Raw genomic sequence first — 14,894 nt, forward strand, 5'->3', positions numbered from 1 at the left:
TGTAGTTCCTAGTTTCCCACTAGGCCCTGCGCATTGGAATAACATAAACAGTAGTATCGACATGGAACTGCGGATATTCCAGGCCTCCACTGACTATGCTAAACTTAATTGGGTTGTGTTACCAACTAGCTCAGAGGTCACTGGAAACTTTCTTCTCTGCATAGGAAGTGATCAGCTTCCTTGGCACAGACAAGAAGGGATTCAGTTTTCCAACAACCGTGCAACATGACAACTTTGCTCCTCAGATCAAGAGTCGATCTCTAGGGTCGTGTGAAACAATAGACATAGATTTCACTCAGTCAGTCTAGTGCAGTTTACTTTCACAGTATGTAGAGAATAGAGAGACGGGCGTTTATCAATAAAGGTTGACATTTATTGAACAGTCTTTCTTCTCGTACAAGAGAAATGTATTGCCACAATTGCAATAACTGTTATTATAAAAAGTACGTACAGTAAGATAAGTATTGCGAAATAGAACTGTAAAAGCATTGATATGGTTTCTTAGCCATACAATGGTTTAAAAGTAATAAAACATATATACAGTCATATATACATTAGGCTAACATACTCAACTGGTGCTTCTAACTAAGCCTACCCCAGTGTGCCTGACCTAAGCCTAACACGTGAAAGGGGGAGTAAGTAAGTAGCTTAAGTTAAGTTGGTTTTGCCAAGGTTTGTTTCAAGAATTCTCGTCTAAGGGTTTAGTCAACACCATACCTCTGAATAGAATGATGGAGGATTGGTATCTCCTTCAGGGGTCTCTCTCGATATCCCAGTCACCAGCGAGGGTAAACCGGAAGCGCCGGGACTGGATTTCTCTGCACGCGAAATGCAGCGGCTTCTCTCTTCAGCGCGTCGAGGAAGGAGGGGTGACAGCGTCCGCGGGCAGCTGGGCTGGATGTCTTCGCAGAGGACGGCTGCACGGCTCCTCAAGCGTACTGCACCATAGGTCGCGCTGTAGCGGCGATAATGGTAATCAGCAGCTTCACCACCACAGGATAGCAGGCTGCAGCGACAGAGTGCTAGTTTTTACCAACACAGGGTCATGCAGGCAGCTGGCATCAGCAACAGGGAACGAACTCGCAGCTCGTATCTTTCTCTCATTGCTTAAGGCAACGTGGGTAATATTTATACCTGACAGGTGCCGGGTTTGACGCAAGTTTGCTGGACATAAGACGTCAATTAAAGATGTCACTAGGAAGTGACAGTTATCAGTTGCTCATTAGAGTTCCATTACTAATCAAAACATAGCAAGCGGGGATTTCCAGGTTTGCTAAGTTTTTATCTTGTTGAAGAACTCGGAGTGTTATCTAGGAATATCAGATAGTGACTGCTGCTCTGTCATTGCACTAATTGGTCGCAAAGGAAGTAGCAGAGAGTCATGCTGGAATGTGGCTCTGTTCGTGTGAGGCCAGAGATGACTTTTCAGAAAATCGCACTTGAACGGTTATGCCAATATAGGGAATAAAGGGCTTTATAGCCGAATAGGGGCATAAGGTCACAGTATTGATCAGGAACCTAGATAAGCACGCAACAAGTTGGGCTCACCAGATCCGGAGAGACACGACGACAATGAGTCGAATGCACCCATCGTTTCCTGTTAGTAACTCGCACAGCCGTTCGAGTCGCCAATAGCACTTGCTCGGGGCCACGCCACCTCGGCTCCAAGCTGCTTGTTCTCTCAAAGGACCGGATCATCACATGGTCGCCAGGACGAAGATTGTGAGCCTCTCCAATGGAATTGTCGGGGAGCGCTTCTCGAACCTGTTGATGAATAAAAAGTAAATCATTTGTTAATCGTGCCAAATAGTCGTTCATCATTATACAAGGCACATCATGTAACAATCGAGGCTTAGGAACTCCCCATATATTCATAGGCCTTCCAAACACCACTTCATAAGGTGTGAGGCCAGTTCGGGAATGGGGCACTGATCTAATAGATAGCAATGCCAGAGGCAGAGCATCCGGCCATTTCAAAGACGTGGATGCCACGATCTTTGCTAGCTTCAATTTCAAAGTAGCATTGTACCTTTCCACCAGACCTGCTGACTGCGGATGAAATACAGCATGGAATTTTTGCTGAATTCCTAATCCCTTCATGACGTATTTCACAATTTTCCCAACAAAATGAGGACCATTATCGCTCCACAAAAATTTACAAACACCATAGCGCGGGAAGTACTCTTTGAGTAGCACCTTAGCTGTTGTCAGCGCTGTATTATCCTTCATGGGGAAGGCCTCAATCCATTTACTGAAAGCACACACCACCACTAAGACATACTTAAGGTTATTGCAACGCTCAAGCTGGATGTAATCCATTTGTAGCACTTCGAATGGTGCAGTAGGTCGAACAAACCGTCCTTTCGGAGTATACGTCCCTTTAGCAGGATTGTACTGCAAGCATATCAGACAGGTCTGCACTACTCTTTTGGCCGTATTGGCAATCTCAGGATGCTCCCAGACTCGCGTAAGCAATTTAGTAATTGCGAGAGCTCCAACATGTGCCAATCCATGTGTCATTTGAAACATTGCTTGCAAGTAAGCTGCAGGCAATTTCCATCTCTCCATATCTTTACTTCTCCAACAACCCTCATCATCAAACACTCCCTCCATTGCCCAGGTTGCGAGTTCTGCTTCAGACGCTGATTTCTGAATGTCTAGTATCTCCTCTCTAGCATCATGCCATCGTTCAGCCTGCGATTTCACTACATGCATTGACGAGGCATTTCGTAACATAGCAGTTTCCCTCGCTATGCAATCTGCAAAGGCGTTTCCTTGTCCTACTTTGTCTGTCACTTTCTTATGTGCACTGCATTTAATTATCGCCACTTTCTTTGGACATAGTAACGCATTCAGGAGATCACGCACTAGTTCTCCGTGCATGATGTGCACTCCGTGTGAAGTCAAAAACCCTCGCTCTCTCCAGAGTAGGCCAAAATCATGCGCTACTCCAAAGGCGTACCGGCTTTCAGTGTAGATGTTCACACATAAACCAGCGCTTAATTCACATGCTTTTGTTAGGGCTATCAATTCCGCTGCTTGGGCCAATTTCTGTGGTATTCGTGCTGCTTCTACCACTGTCTTAAGTGTCGTGATCGCATATGCTGCAGAAGTTGTACCATCTGGCAGCCTCAAACACGATCCATCAACCCACAGTTCCCCATCCACTGGAAGTGGCGTATCCTGTAAGTCAACACGACCCTTTGTTTGTTCTTCAGTCAGGAAAACACAATCATGGTGTTCTTCCTCCTGGCCCTCAGCAACTGGATACGGCAATAAAGTAGCAGGGTTCAGAGTAGCACATCTCTTTAGTGTGATATGTGGCCCCAACAGTGTTAGCTCATATCCTGTTAAACGTGCACTTGTTAAGTACTGGGTTTTCGTTTGGTTTAGCAGAGCGTCCACTGCATGGGGAACTAACACCAACAGTTTGTGTGACAAAACTATTCCCTCACTCTATCGTATAGCCACTGCTGTTGCTGTGACTGCTCGAAAACACCCAGGTAATCCGCGTGCTATGGGGTCAAGTACTGCTGAGAAGTACGCGCAAGGTCTCTGTTTATCCCCGTGTGTCTGCACTAGGACTGACATTGCACACCCATCCTTCTCGTGTACATATAGTGTAAAAATCTTCGTATAATCTGGTGTACCTAGCACTGGTGCAGAACAAAGGGCTTGTCTCAATTGTTCAAAAGCGTTCTGACATTCAACTGTCCATTCAAGGGGCATTGGTGTAGTCTTGGACAATAATGCTAACAAAGGTTTTATCATGTGTGAAAACCCCATTATCCACTGCCTACAAAAAGACGTTAGGCCTATAAAAGCACGCACATCTCTCTGAGTGCGGGAGACTGGTGTATCTAAAATCGCTTGAATTCGATCAGATGTCAGTGCACGTCCCTCCTTAGACAAAAGATGACTGAGGTAGGTCACCTTTGGTCTACAATATTGAAGCTTTTCCTCGAAATCTTGTGATTATTCTGAGCAAGAAAGGAAAGCAAAGCAAGACTACTCTCCTCACATTGTTCCTGTGTGTCTGCTGCAAGTAAAATGTCATCGACATATTGAATGAGAGCCACTCCAGGCTGTAAATTGAAAGAATCAAGCTGACTTTTTAGAGCCTGGCTATAAATGCTAGGACTTTCTGTATAGTCTTGGAGAACTCGACAAAATCTATACGATTTATTATTTAATGTGAAGCCAAATAGATATCGGCTATCAGGATGGATGGGAATGGAAAAGAAAGCATTTTTCAGGTCAATCACGGTGAACGTGGTGGCTGTGGGCGGAATCAAATTAAGTAAGGTGGTAATATCAGACACCACTGGATATTGGGGCACTACTATCTTGTTAATTTCTCTCAAATCAATAATAAATCGATAGATTTTGTCATCAGTATCTTTCTTTAAAATCGGAAGAATAGGGCTGTTACAGACATTATAGGGAACTTCCTCCACTACGCCTGCAATAATCAAATCGTGTACAATATGCGTTAAGGCAACTTCACCTTCCCTGGAGATTTTATACTGTGGTACACGAGGCAGAGACGCTCCCTCCTTTACAGTTATTCGAATAGGGGGGAGAAGCATCTGTCCCACATCCGTGTCTGAAGTAGCCCATAACGTTTGTGTGAGAGAGGCCAACGCTTCAATTTCTTGCATAGTGCACAATCTCTCTACATCTGGGTAATTGTCATTCAAAATAACCCGCACTCCTTCAGGAGCGCAGCGTATTGTTGCTCGAAAATATTTAAGCATATCTATTCCCAGAATATTGTCTGGGGTGTTTGGTAACAATAAAAACGGGCACTGACCAAAGAATCTGTCAATGTAAAATGTAAGGGGTTGTGACAATGGGCTAAGAGAGGGTGTTCCATCGAACCCTATCGATGTAATCATTTTGCCAGACAGGGGAGCCCTTGGAACCAAGTTTTTAGACAGAGCACTACGAGTAGCTCCTGTATCAACCAGGAACTGATCAGTAGAACCCAAAACGCGCGCTGATACATATGGACCTCTTTGATCTACTGGTACTTCAACCGATTCCACACCCCATCCTACGCATCCTATGCATGTACATAGTCCTGAGACTCTACATTTTCACCCTCCGCTATCTGATACTGATTCCGTCGATCAAAATTATTATTATCAGCCTGACCACGACCCCTCGCTTCAAACCTGCCACGATCACTCGCTCCACCCCTCGCTCCTGAATATTCCGTGTCCTTCCACCTCCTCGACCACGCTGATTACGTTGTTCTCGAAGCACCGGACAGTCTGAGGCCCAATGTCCAAACTCCTTGCAGTATGCACACTGATCCTCAACAATGTCGGTACGAACGGAAGACGTACCATATGATCCACGCCTACCTCTATCATTCCCTCTCGGTTGTGTAGCATAAACCTGAGCCAGCATCACTTTCGTCTTTAATTCCTTCGCTTTCTTATCAGTACTTTCTTTAGCCTCCAATTCCTGTCGTTCATAATACTGAGCCATAGTCAATAAAGAAGCAGGGGTCGCCGTGGTCCAAGAACTTTCACTAGTCTTTGAGCGTTTTGAAATCTCCGGTAGGAGATTCGCTACATACTTATCAACGAACAAATGCCTACCCGTGTCTTCTGTTAGTAACTGCCCGCTATAGTCATGAAATGCTTCCTCAAAACGTGAGAAGAAATCAGAAACCGATTCATCCGTCTTCTGCTTACAAGTGGCTAACATGGTCCAATCAATCTTTTTAGGGGGAACGAGCGCTTTTAACTTATTCAAAATAGCCGCCGGGAGATCTAAAATTCATTGACATGGCTTACATGCAGGCTCCCTATCTAAATCAGCTTGGGATAAAGTTTTCCAATCCGCCCCCAGGATCGCTCGATCATCGAACTTACGAATCGCCCTCCACCTATCAGGAGGCAATATTAACCCAAAGAAAAGGTCGATATCAACTAACGTCATAACACACGAAGAAATAGCCCCTTCCACTCCTTCATAGAAAGCTGCCGAATTCTTACGGGGGTCAGGCAAAGCATTTTTAAGTGCCATAACATCTGCTCTATTCCACGGTGTATAAACCCAATTATATATAAAATAACCCTTTGCATCCACAGACGTTTTGTCATCATTTGTACCTTGCCCTTTAGGAGGGACATATAAAGGTGCAGCTTCATGCATAGGCATAACATGAACTGTAGAACTCTTATCTGCTCCAAAGATAGAACACTCTTTGGATTTCTCCGTCGATCCCGGCGCAGGCGCATCTGATGCTTTTCTCACCTCCCGTAATCTTGACGCCTCATCCCGTAGCTGGACCAACAGTTGGAAAAACCGATCGGCATCTGCAATAACAAAAAGACCTTTACGCATATTCTCACGACCAACTGATACATCCTTAGGCTCCAAATCATTTGAATACTTTCTAAATCGTTCTACAACTTCATCTCCAAACTGGCTCAAGAAGTACAACTGTTCTCGCTCGGACCACTTACGCATTTGGTCATCAATCTCTGAAATAGTTATTGCGTTAAGATTAAGTTTACGAGCAAAACTACGCAATTCCGCAGCTTCACCGGCACTTAGCCTAATACGACTACCCCCTTGATCATCTCCGTCCGAATCCTCAGCTGGGGCCGTAGGTGGAACATACGGAGGCGGGCAACGATCTAATAATGAAAAATCATCAGTTTCATTAGTAAGGACAGGATAAAGAGGACGTCGAATAGGAAATTGACAATTCGTTTGCAAATTACTTTCCCGTGCCTCCCTCTCTTTCTTTTCCTGCAACTCTTTCTCCTCCAGCTGTAAAGCCTTATCCCGAGCAGCCTTCTGCTGCTCTTTGTCCGCCAAGGCTAATTCACGCTTCATTCGTTCACGCACCGCTTTCTCCCACATGTCATGATTTCCCAGACACTGTTCCCTTCTTAAATGTATAATACTGAGGTACACCTTTAAAAAGGTATATTTCAAGACTTTCTTCTTTATTGAAACCCACCCCTGTCCCGTGCACCCAGCACTCCAGTTATTCATGTATTTAGTTATTTTGTAAATATGTTTGGTACCAATGCTTGTTGTTTCTAAATCATGTCAATGTCTGAGAAGGTGCAGGTTTTATGTCAAAGTATTTGTGCCAGTGACTGATCTTTGCATATGATAACTGCGAGCGATGTTCTGGGCATAAAAAGGTCGAAATCGGCAAAAAAAGGCAAAAAGAAAAAAAGATGCACTTTTAAATTCTGCACGTGTTCATGAGTAAAGCTCTCTCACGCAGTGTGCTGTGCAACACTGCGTAAGGGCAAAAGTCATGCGTGCATCTTCTAGAATTTCCTGGGGTGTGGCAGGGCTATAAAAGCCACACCCAGGAGTCCAGAAGGTGCTTAGTCTTCCAGCTTCAGCCTCGGAGGAACATCGCGCTTGAAGACTTCTCCAGCAGAAACCCACGAACCGGAATTCAGGCCTAAGACTTCAGTGATTCATCTGGAAATCGTCTTGCAGTAATTCTTCCTTTGACAAGAAGAAAAGCTAAGTAGCAGTTATTCTTTTTTTTGGAGAAAATAAGAAAAGGCGCCCAACGCTAGCAAAAGAACACTTGTTGGACATTCTAACTGAAGAAAGAAAATTTCGACATGGATAATTTTTTAGACTTATTTCCTGAGAATAAAATTCAACGTTGTTAAAGGATAATATGTTTAGAAGCCATAATGTTGATTTTGATTAAGCACTAAGAGAAAACTTGTGTAGGCATGGTGTATTAGAATTTGTACAATTTCTTTATTCCTAAAGAGAGAAGTCGTGAGAACAACAACAGGGGATTGTTAAGTGAGTAGATTTAAAGGAAGCTTTGATTTTTAGGTAAAAACTATTCTAAGGGAAAGTGCAAATTATTTCTTTTGTTATTTTATGCAGAATATTTTACATTCAGTCTAAAGATCGGGGGCGGACAGTTCAACCACCTTCGGACTTAAGAGAACAGCATCTCTTCAAAGCAGACTTCACCAAAAGACGACTTCCAGGACGCGAAGCCAAGTCTAGTAGATCGCAGGTAGGAATTTACAACTTGACGTAGAACTATTTAAAATAGAGCTAAAAGAAGTAGGAAAGAGAACAAAGGAGGAACTAAGTCTAAGGAATTTCTTGTTGCTTCGCAGGTCGACTACAAGAACATAGTAGCGTCAAATTCCGGCCTCTCTCCCTGATTTCTATCCATCACCCTGCTGTACTAAGAAAGATCACAGGTTGTAAGGTAGGGTTTCTGGGAGTTTGGCCCATAGCGTCTCTGCAAAACCGATCAAAGCACCTTACAGGTAAGAGATCGTGAGAACACAGGTAAGAGTGCTTTGATCCGCCTGACACCACATACGTACACAATCAAACATATCTTGTCTAGACCTGCGCTGAAACAGACTAAGCCCACGGAAAAGTTTTGCCCAGACGCTATGGACGAAAATCCACAGATATCTCTGCAGGATATAGCTGCAGTATTATTAGAAATTAGATCTGAAAATGCTGAATTGAGAAGAGATTTAACTGCAATTCAGAGTAGGTTACAGCCCCCTAGTCCTTCAACTTGGACCTTCACCTCAGACAAAAAATCCTATATAAAACCTCCAGTTTTTCAACCAACCATGCAAACCCTGTATGGTGGGAATGCCACATCTGAGCCTTCGGCTAGTACTCAGATTCAGGTAGTAACCCCAATTTCTGTACCTTTAGCACCCCCAGAGAGATTCTATGGAGATTGCAAAAAAATGTACGATATTTTTGAACCAATGTCAGTTACATTTTGTGGCAAAACCTTCTGCATTTCCAGATGACTCTTCCAAGGTAGCCTTCATATTATCCTATTTAGGAGGTGATGCTGCCTTGTGGTCAGTACCATATGTGGAGAGAAATGACCCGCTTCTAAATGATTTTAACGTTATAAAAGAGCCATGAAAAAATTATTCGCTAAACATGTCTTCGTACAGTCAGCAGATCATGAACTACTTAATTTGAAACAAGGCTCTTCTGATCTTTTACATTATATTTCTACTTTTAATAGACTAGTCATAGAAGCTGAATGGCCAGAAGAAAAAAGAATATCTCTGTTCTATCGTGGTTTACGTGATGATTTAAAAGACATGATAACACAAATCTTAGATCCACCAACCGATTGTGAGGACTTCATTGATCTCGTTGTAAAACTCAATCATAGAATCTCCAAAAGAAAGGGTGAAAGAGGAAAATCAGATTTCAGGATGATGGTCTTTAAAGAAAGGGGGACCTCAAAACCAGAACCTTCCTCTGCTAAATTAGACCAAGTAGAACCCATGCAAATAGGGACAATTAGAGGACCTCTTTCCAAAGACGAGAGGGAAAAGCGTAGGAAATTAAACCAGTGCATGTACTGTGGGAAAGCTGGACATTTCATAAAGGACTGTCCCACTCGACCCGTAAGACCAAAGGTAAAAACTTCAGAGATAGCAGCAATTCAGCAGTCGGAAAACTAGGAAACTCGGTAGACAATGAGGTCAATCTATCGAGTGCACATACCAGTTTGGCCTCTCTAACCCCAACTGCCACTCATTGTCACCTCAGTATGCGGGTTCTTCTTCAATCACTAGAGGATAAAAATCGATCTTGGTCTATTGATGCTTTAATAGATTCTGGAGCTACAGGTAATTTTATTGACACTCAATTATTCAAAAAATTAGGTCTACAAAAGGTAGTAAAAGACTCTCCAGAAATCGTTAGAGCGGTAGACGGAAAGGAACTCACTTCTAGACCAATTCAACATCATACTGAGAAATTAACGATGACTTGTGCTGAGAAACATAAAGAGGAATTAACTTTCGACATAATTGATGCTCCTCAATTTGGTTTAATACTGGGCATTCCTTGGTTAGTGCTTCATAACCCGTACATTGATTGGACTAACAGAAGTATATTATTTATATCTGATTATTGTCATGCCAAGTGTTTCCAACAGTACCCAGGTTCAGAGTTGTTAATACAAGGTTACGATTTTCCAAAAAATTCTAAAAGTGTTTTGGCTGTTGCTGGAGTACCTGATGAGTATCAAGACTTGCTGGAAGTGTTTGATAAAAAAAAGGCTAATACCTTGCCATCTCATAGGGATTTTGATTGTCAGATAGATTTAGTTCCCGGGGCAACCTTACCTTGTAGCCGCATTTATGCGTTAACAGAAAAAGAAAATGAGCATTTACGTAACTACCTTGATGAATATCTAGAAAATGGATTTATTAGACACTCTAAGTCTCCGGTCTCTTCTCCTCTCTTTTTTATTGCAAAAAAGGGAGGAGAATTGCCCATGTGCATTGACTATAGAGCGATTAACAACGTGACAGTGAAAAATCGATATCCATTACCGTTAATACCCACACTATTAGATCAAATCAAAGACGCCACTATTTATACAAAATTAGATTTGCGAGGAGCATACCATTTGGTGCGAGTCCAAGAGGGAGACGAATGGAAGACAGCCTTCCGTACAAAATTTGGATTGTATGAATATCAGGTTATGCCTTTCGGACTCTGCAATGCTCCAGCCGCATTTCAGTTTTTCATAAATGAAGTATTAAGAGATTTCTTGGATATCTGTTGTATCGTCTATATTGATGATATACTCATTTATTCAAAAGAGAGATCTGAGCATGTAGCCATGTAAAGCAAGTACGAGCCATCCTTCAACAGCTTTTACAAAATTCTTTATTTGTAAAACTTGAAAAGAGTCTATTTCATGTTAGCACTGTGGACTTTCTGGGATACATCCTTAGTCCTGCAGGTATAGAAATGGACCCAAAAAAGGTTCAAGCAATCATAGATTGGCCAAGTCCTACAACAGTGAAACAAGTCCAAAGTTTTCTGGGGTTTGCAAATTTTTATAGAAGGTTCATAAACAATTTCTCACAAAAAGTAACTCCTATCACTAAATTGCTAAGAAAAAATACCGGACAAATGCATCCAATCGCATACTATTCCAAAAAGTTATCTCCCACAGAACAAAATGATGCCATTGCTGATAGAGAATTATTGGCCATAAAAGCTGTGTTCAAAGAATGGCGACACTACTTGCTAGGGGCTCGTTATCCTGTCACCATTTATACTGATCATAGGAACTTGCAGTCCCTTAGATCTGCTAAAGCTCTGTCTCCTCGTCAATTACGTTGGACTCTGTTCTTTAATGATTATGACTTTATCATCACTTATCGCCCTGGTAAAGATAATAACAAGGCTGATGCATTATCCAGAATAGGTATAAGCGATGATTTGAGCGCTAAAAAAGAAACTGTACATCCAATTATTCCTGCGGAGCGTTTTCAAATAGGAGTTATTGACTCTGAAGTTTTATCGGACATAGAAAAAGCTCTACAAAATCAAACAAAGGAAGAATGGAATAAGAGTTACCCATTATTGCAATGGAAAGAAAATGTTTTATGCATGAATGATCAGGTGTTTGTCCCTAATGAATCTGTACAGGAAAAGGTGTTACAAATCTATCATGATTCAATTCTGTCAATTCACCCAGGTGTAACGAAAATGTACCAATTAATTAAAAGGCAATTTTGGTGGCCAACTATGCTCAAAGATATCCAAAAATATGTAGAAACGTGTGCAATTTGCAGTCAAAACAAACCAACTCATCAATCCCCGCATGGTTTACTTTTGCCTCTGCCAATACCACCACAGCAATGACACACTGTATCCCTTGACTTCATTGTAGAATTGCCTCGTACTAGGTCTGGTTTTACCATCATTCTAACTGTTGTAGATCATTTTTCTAGATACGCTCATTTTATTCCCCTGAAAAAACTCCCTTCGGCTGTTGAATTAGCTCACAATTTTGTAACACAAATTGTTAAGCGATACGGAATTCCTTCAGTAGTGCTCTCGGACAGGGGATCTCAGTTCATATCACATTTTTGGCAGAACCTAGGAAAATCTCTAAACATGTAAGTGCGTTTATCATCTAGCTATCATCCACAAACTGATGGTTTAACAGAGCGCACAAATCAAACAATTGAACAATTCTTGCGATGTTTGCTGGCCACCTGTGATCAGGAATGGTCTGAAGTTTTATGGGCTACAGAATTTGCTTACAACAATTCTGATCATTCCTCAATTGGTATGTCTCCTTTTTTCTGTGTTCATGGTTTTCATCCTAAAGACATGTTAGGTGTAGGGAAAAAAGTAACAGCTACTCCAGCAGTCACTGATTATGTAAACCATTTGGTTTCAGTTCACCAAAAAGCTCAACAACATTTGATTCATGCAAAGGAGACTCAAAAGAAATTCGCAGACAAACATCGCTCTAAACCACCACTTTATTCAGAAGGTGACAAGGTTTGGTTGTCTACAAAAAACTTAAAATTAAAATGTCATAAAGCCTTCCGTCCACGATTCATAGGTCCTTTCATTATACAGAAAGTTATAAATCCTGTTAGCATGAAATTGAAGTTGCCAACTACTTATCGATTCCATCCAGTATTTCATGTCTCTCTACTTAAACCATGCAATCCAGAAACCAGATTGTTGAGTCGTCCTCCAGCAGTGGAAGTGGACGGTATACCGGAATATGAAGTAAAGGCGGTACTAGACTCCAAAAGAATTAAAGGCAAGTTGTACTATCTTGTAGATTAGAAAGGTTACGGTCCTGAAGACCGCTCTTGGGAACCCCTTGCTAATTTGAGAAATTCTCCCCAGTGCTTAAAAACCTTTCATAACAGATACCCAGAAAAACCAAAACCAGTTCCCACGGTATTAGGGGGGATTCTACGGGGAGGGTACTGTCATGATTTCCCAGACACTGTTCCCTTTTTAAATGTATAATCCTGAGGTACACCTTTAAAAAGGTATAATTCAAGACTTTCTTCTTTATTGAAACCCACCCCTGTCCCGTGCACCCAGCACTCCAGTTATTCATGTATTTAGTTATTTTGTAAATATGTTTGGTACCAATGCTTGTTGTTTCTAAATCATGTCAATGTCTGAGAAGGTGCAGGTTTTATGTCAAAGTATTTGTGCCAGTGACTGATCTTTGCATATGATAACTGCGAGCGATGTTCTGGGCATAAAAAGGTCGAAATCGGCAAAAAAAGGCAAAAAGAAAACAAGATGCACTTTTAAATTCTGCACGTGTTCATCAGGAAAGCTCTCTCACGCTGTGTGCTGTGCAACACTGCGTAAGGGCAAAAGTCATGCGTGCATCTTCTAGAATTTCCTGGGGTGTGGCAGGGCTATAAAAGCCACACCCAGGAGTCCAGAAGGTGCTTAGTCTTCCAGCTTCAGCCTCGGAGGAACATCGCGCTTGAAGACTTCTCCAGCAGAAACCCACGAACCGGAATTCAGGCCTAAGACTTCAGTGATTCATCTGGAAATTGTCTTGCAGTAATTCTTCCTTTGACAAGAAGAAAAGCTAAGTAGCAGTTATTCTTTTTTTTTGAGAAAATAAGAAAAGGCGCCCAACGCTAGCAAGAGAACACTTGTTGGACATTCTAACTGAAGAAAGAAAATTTCGACATGGATATTTTTTGAGACTTATTTCCTGAGAATAAAATTCAATGTTGTTAAAGGATAATATGTTTAGAAGCCATAATGTTGATTTTGATTAAGCACTAAGAGAAAACTTGTGTAGGCATGGTGTATTAGAATTTGTACAATTTCTTTATTCCTAAAGAGAGAAGTCGTGAGAACAACAACAGGGGATTGTTAAGTGAGTAGATTTAAAGGAAGCTTTGATTTTTAGTTAAAAACTATTCTAAGGGAAAGTGCAAATTATTTCTTTTGTTATTTTATGCAGAATATTTTACATTCAGTCTAAAGATCGGGGCGGACAGTTCAACCACCTTCGGACTTAAGAGAACAGCATCTCTTCAAAGCAGACTTCACCAAAAGACGACTTCCAGGACGCGAAGCCAAGTCTAGTAGATCGCAGGTAGGAATTTACAACTTGACGTAGAACTATTTAAAAGAGAGCTAAAAGAAGTAGGAAAGAGAGCAAAGGAGGAACTAAGTCTAAGGAATTTCTTGTTGCTTCGCAGGTCGACTACAAGAACATAATAGCGTCAGATTCCGGCCTCTCTCCCTGATTTCTATCCATCCCCCTGCTGTACTAAGAAAGATCACAGGTTGTAAGGTAGGGTTTCTGGGAGTTTGGCCCATAGCGTCTCTGCAAAACCGATCAAAGCCCCTTACAGGTAAGAGATCTTGAGAACACAGGTAAGAGTGCTTTGATCCGCCTGACACCACATACGTACACAATCAAACATATCTTGTCTAGACCTGGGCTGAAACAAACATTGCTCCATATACTGAACCTTTCGTAAATCAAACGACCCATGTAGTGGCCATTGCAATTCGGGATCAGACTTAGTGTCTTTATGCCACAATGTACTGTATAGAATAGGGGGAATGCGAAATTTAACGTACATTTCACGATTAGGTGTCCCCTCTGGGGGAGCCGGCTGAGATTCATTTAATCGATAATTGGTACCTTTTCCAAGACAGCACATTCCTCGGAGTGTGCTTAAAACAGGCATGTCAAAATATCACAGAAACACGATATTACAAAAATGTCAATTTATATACTTCACACAAGGTGTGCCGTTCAAACAAATACAAAATTAGAGAAATATCTCTACATTGCCCGCCTATGTGAAGTGCACTGCACATATAACTCAAATCATAGAACCAAATGTTAGCTAACTCAAAACATATTCAAAGAGCCACAGTAAGCGTCCGTAGACTATCTTACCAATCACAAGCTTACCAAATTCTCAAATATCCAGGTTCCAACTGCCAAGTTCTCTAATCGAATCAGCCAAACCGGCACTGTACGACAACTCGAACGATCAGGATCTCAGTCGAGGACCGGCGCCGCCTGGAAGGTCAGATCAGAAGGAAAG

This window comes from Lissotriton vulgaris, chromosome 2_1 (assembly GCF_964263255.1).
Source record: "Lissotriton vulgaris chromosome 2_1, aLisVul1.2, whole genome shotgun sequence".
Lineage (NCBI taxonomy): Eukaryota > Metazoa > Chordata > Amphibia > Caudata > Salamandridae > Lissotriton > Lissotriton vulgaris.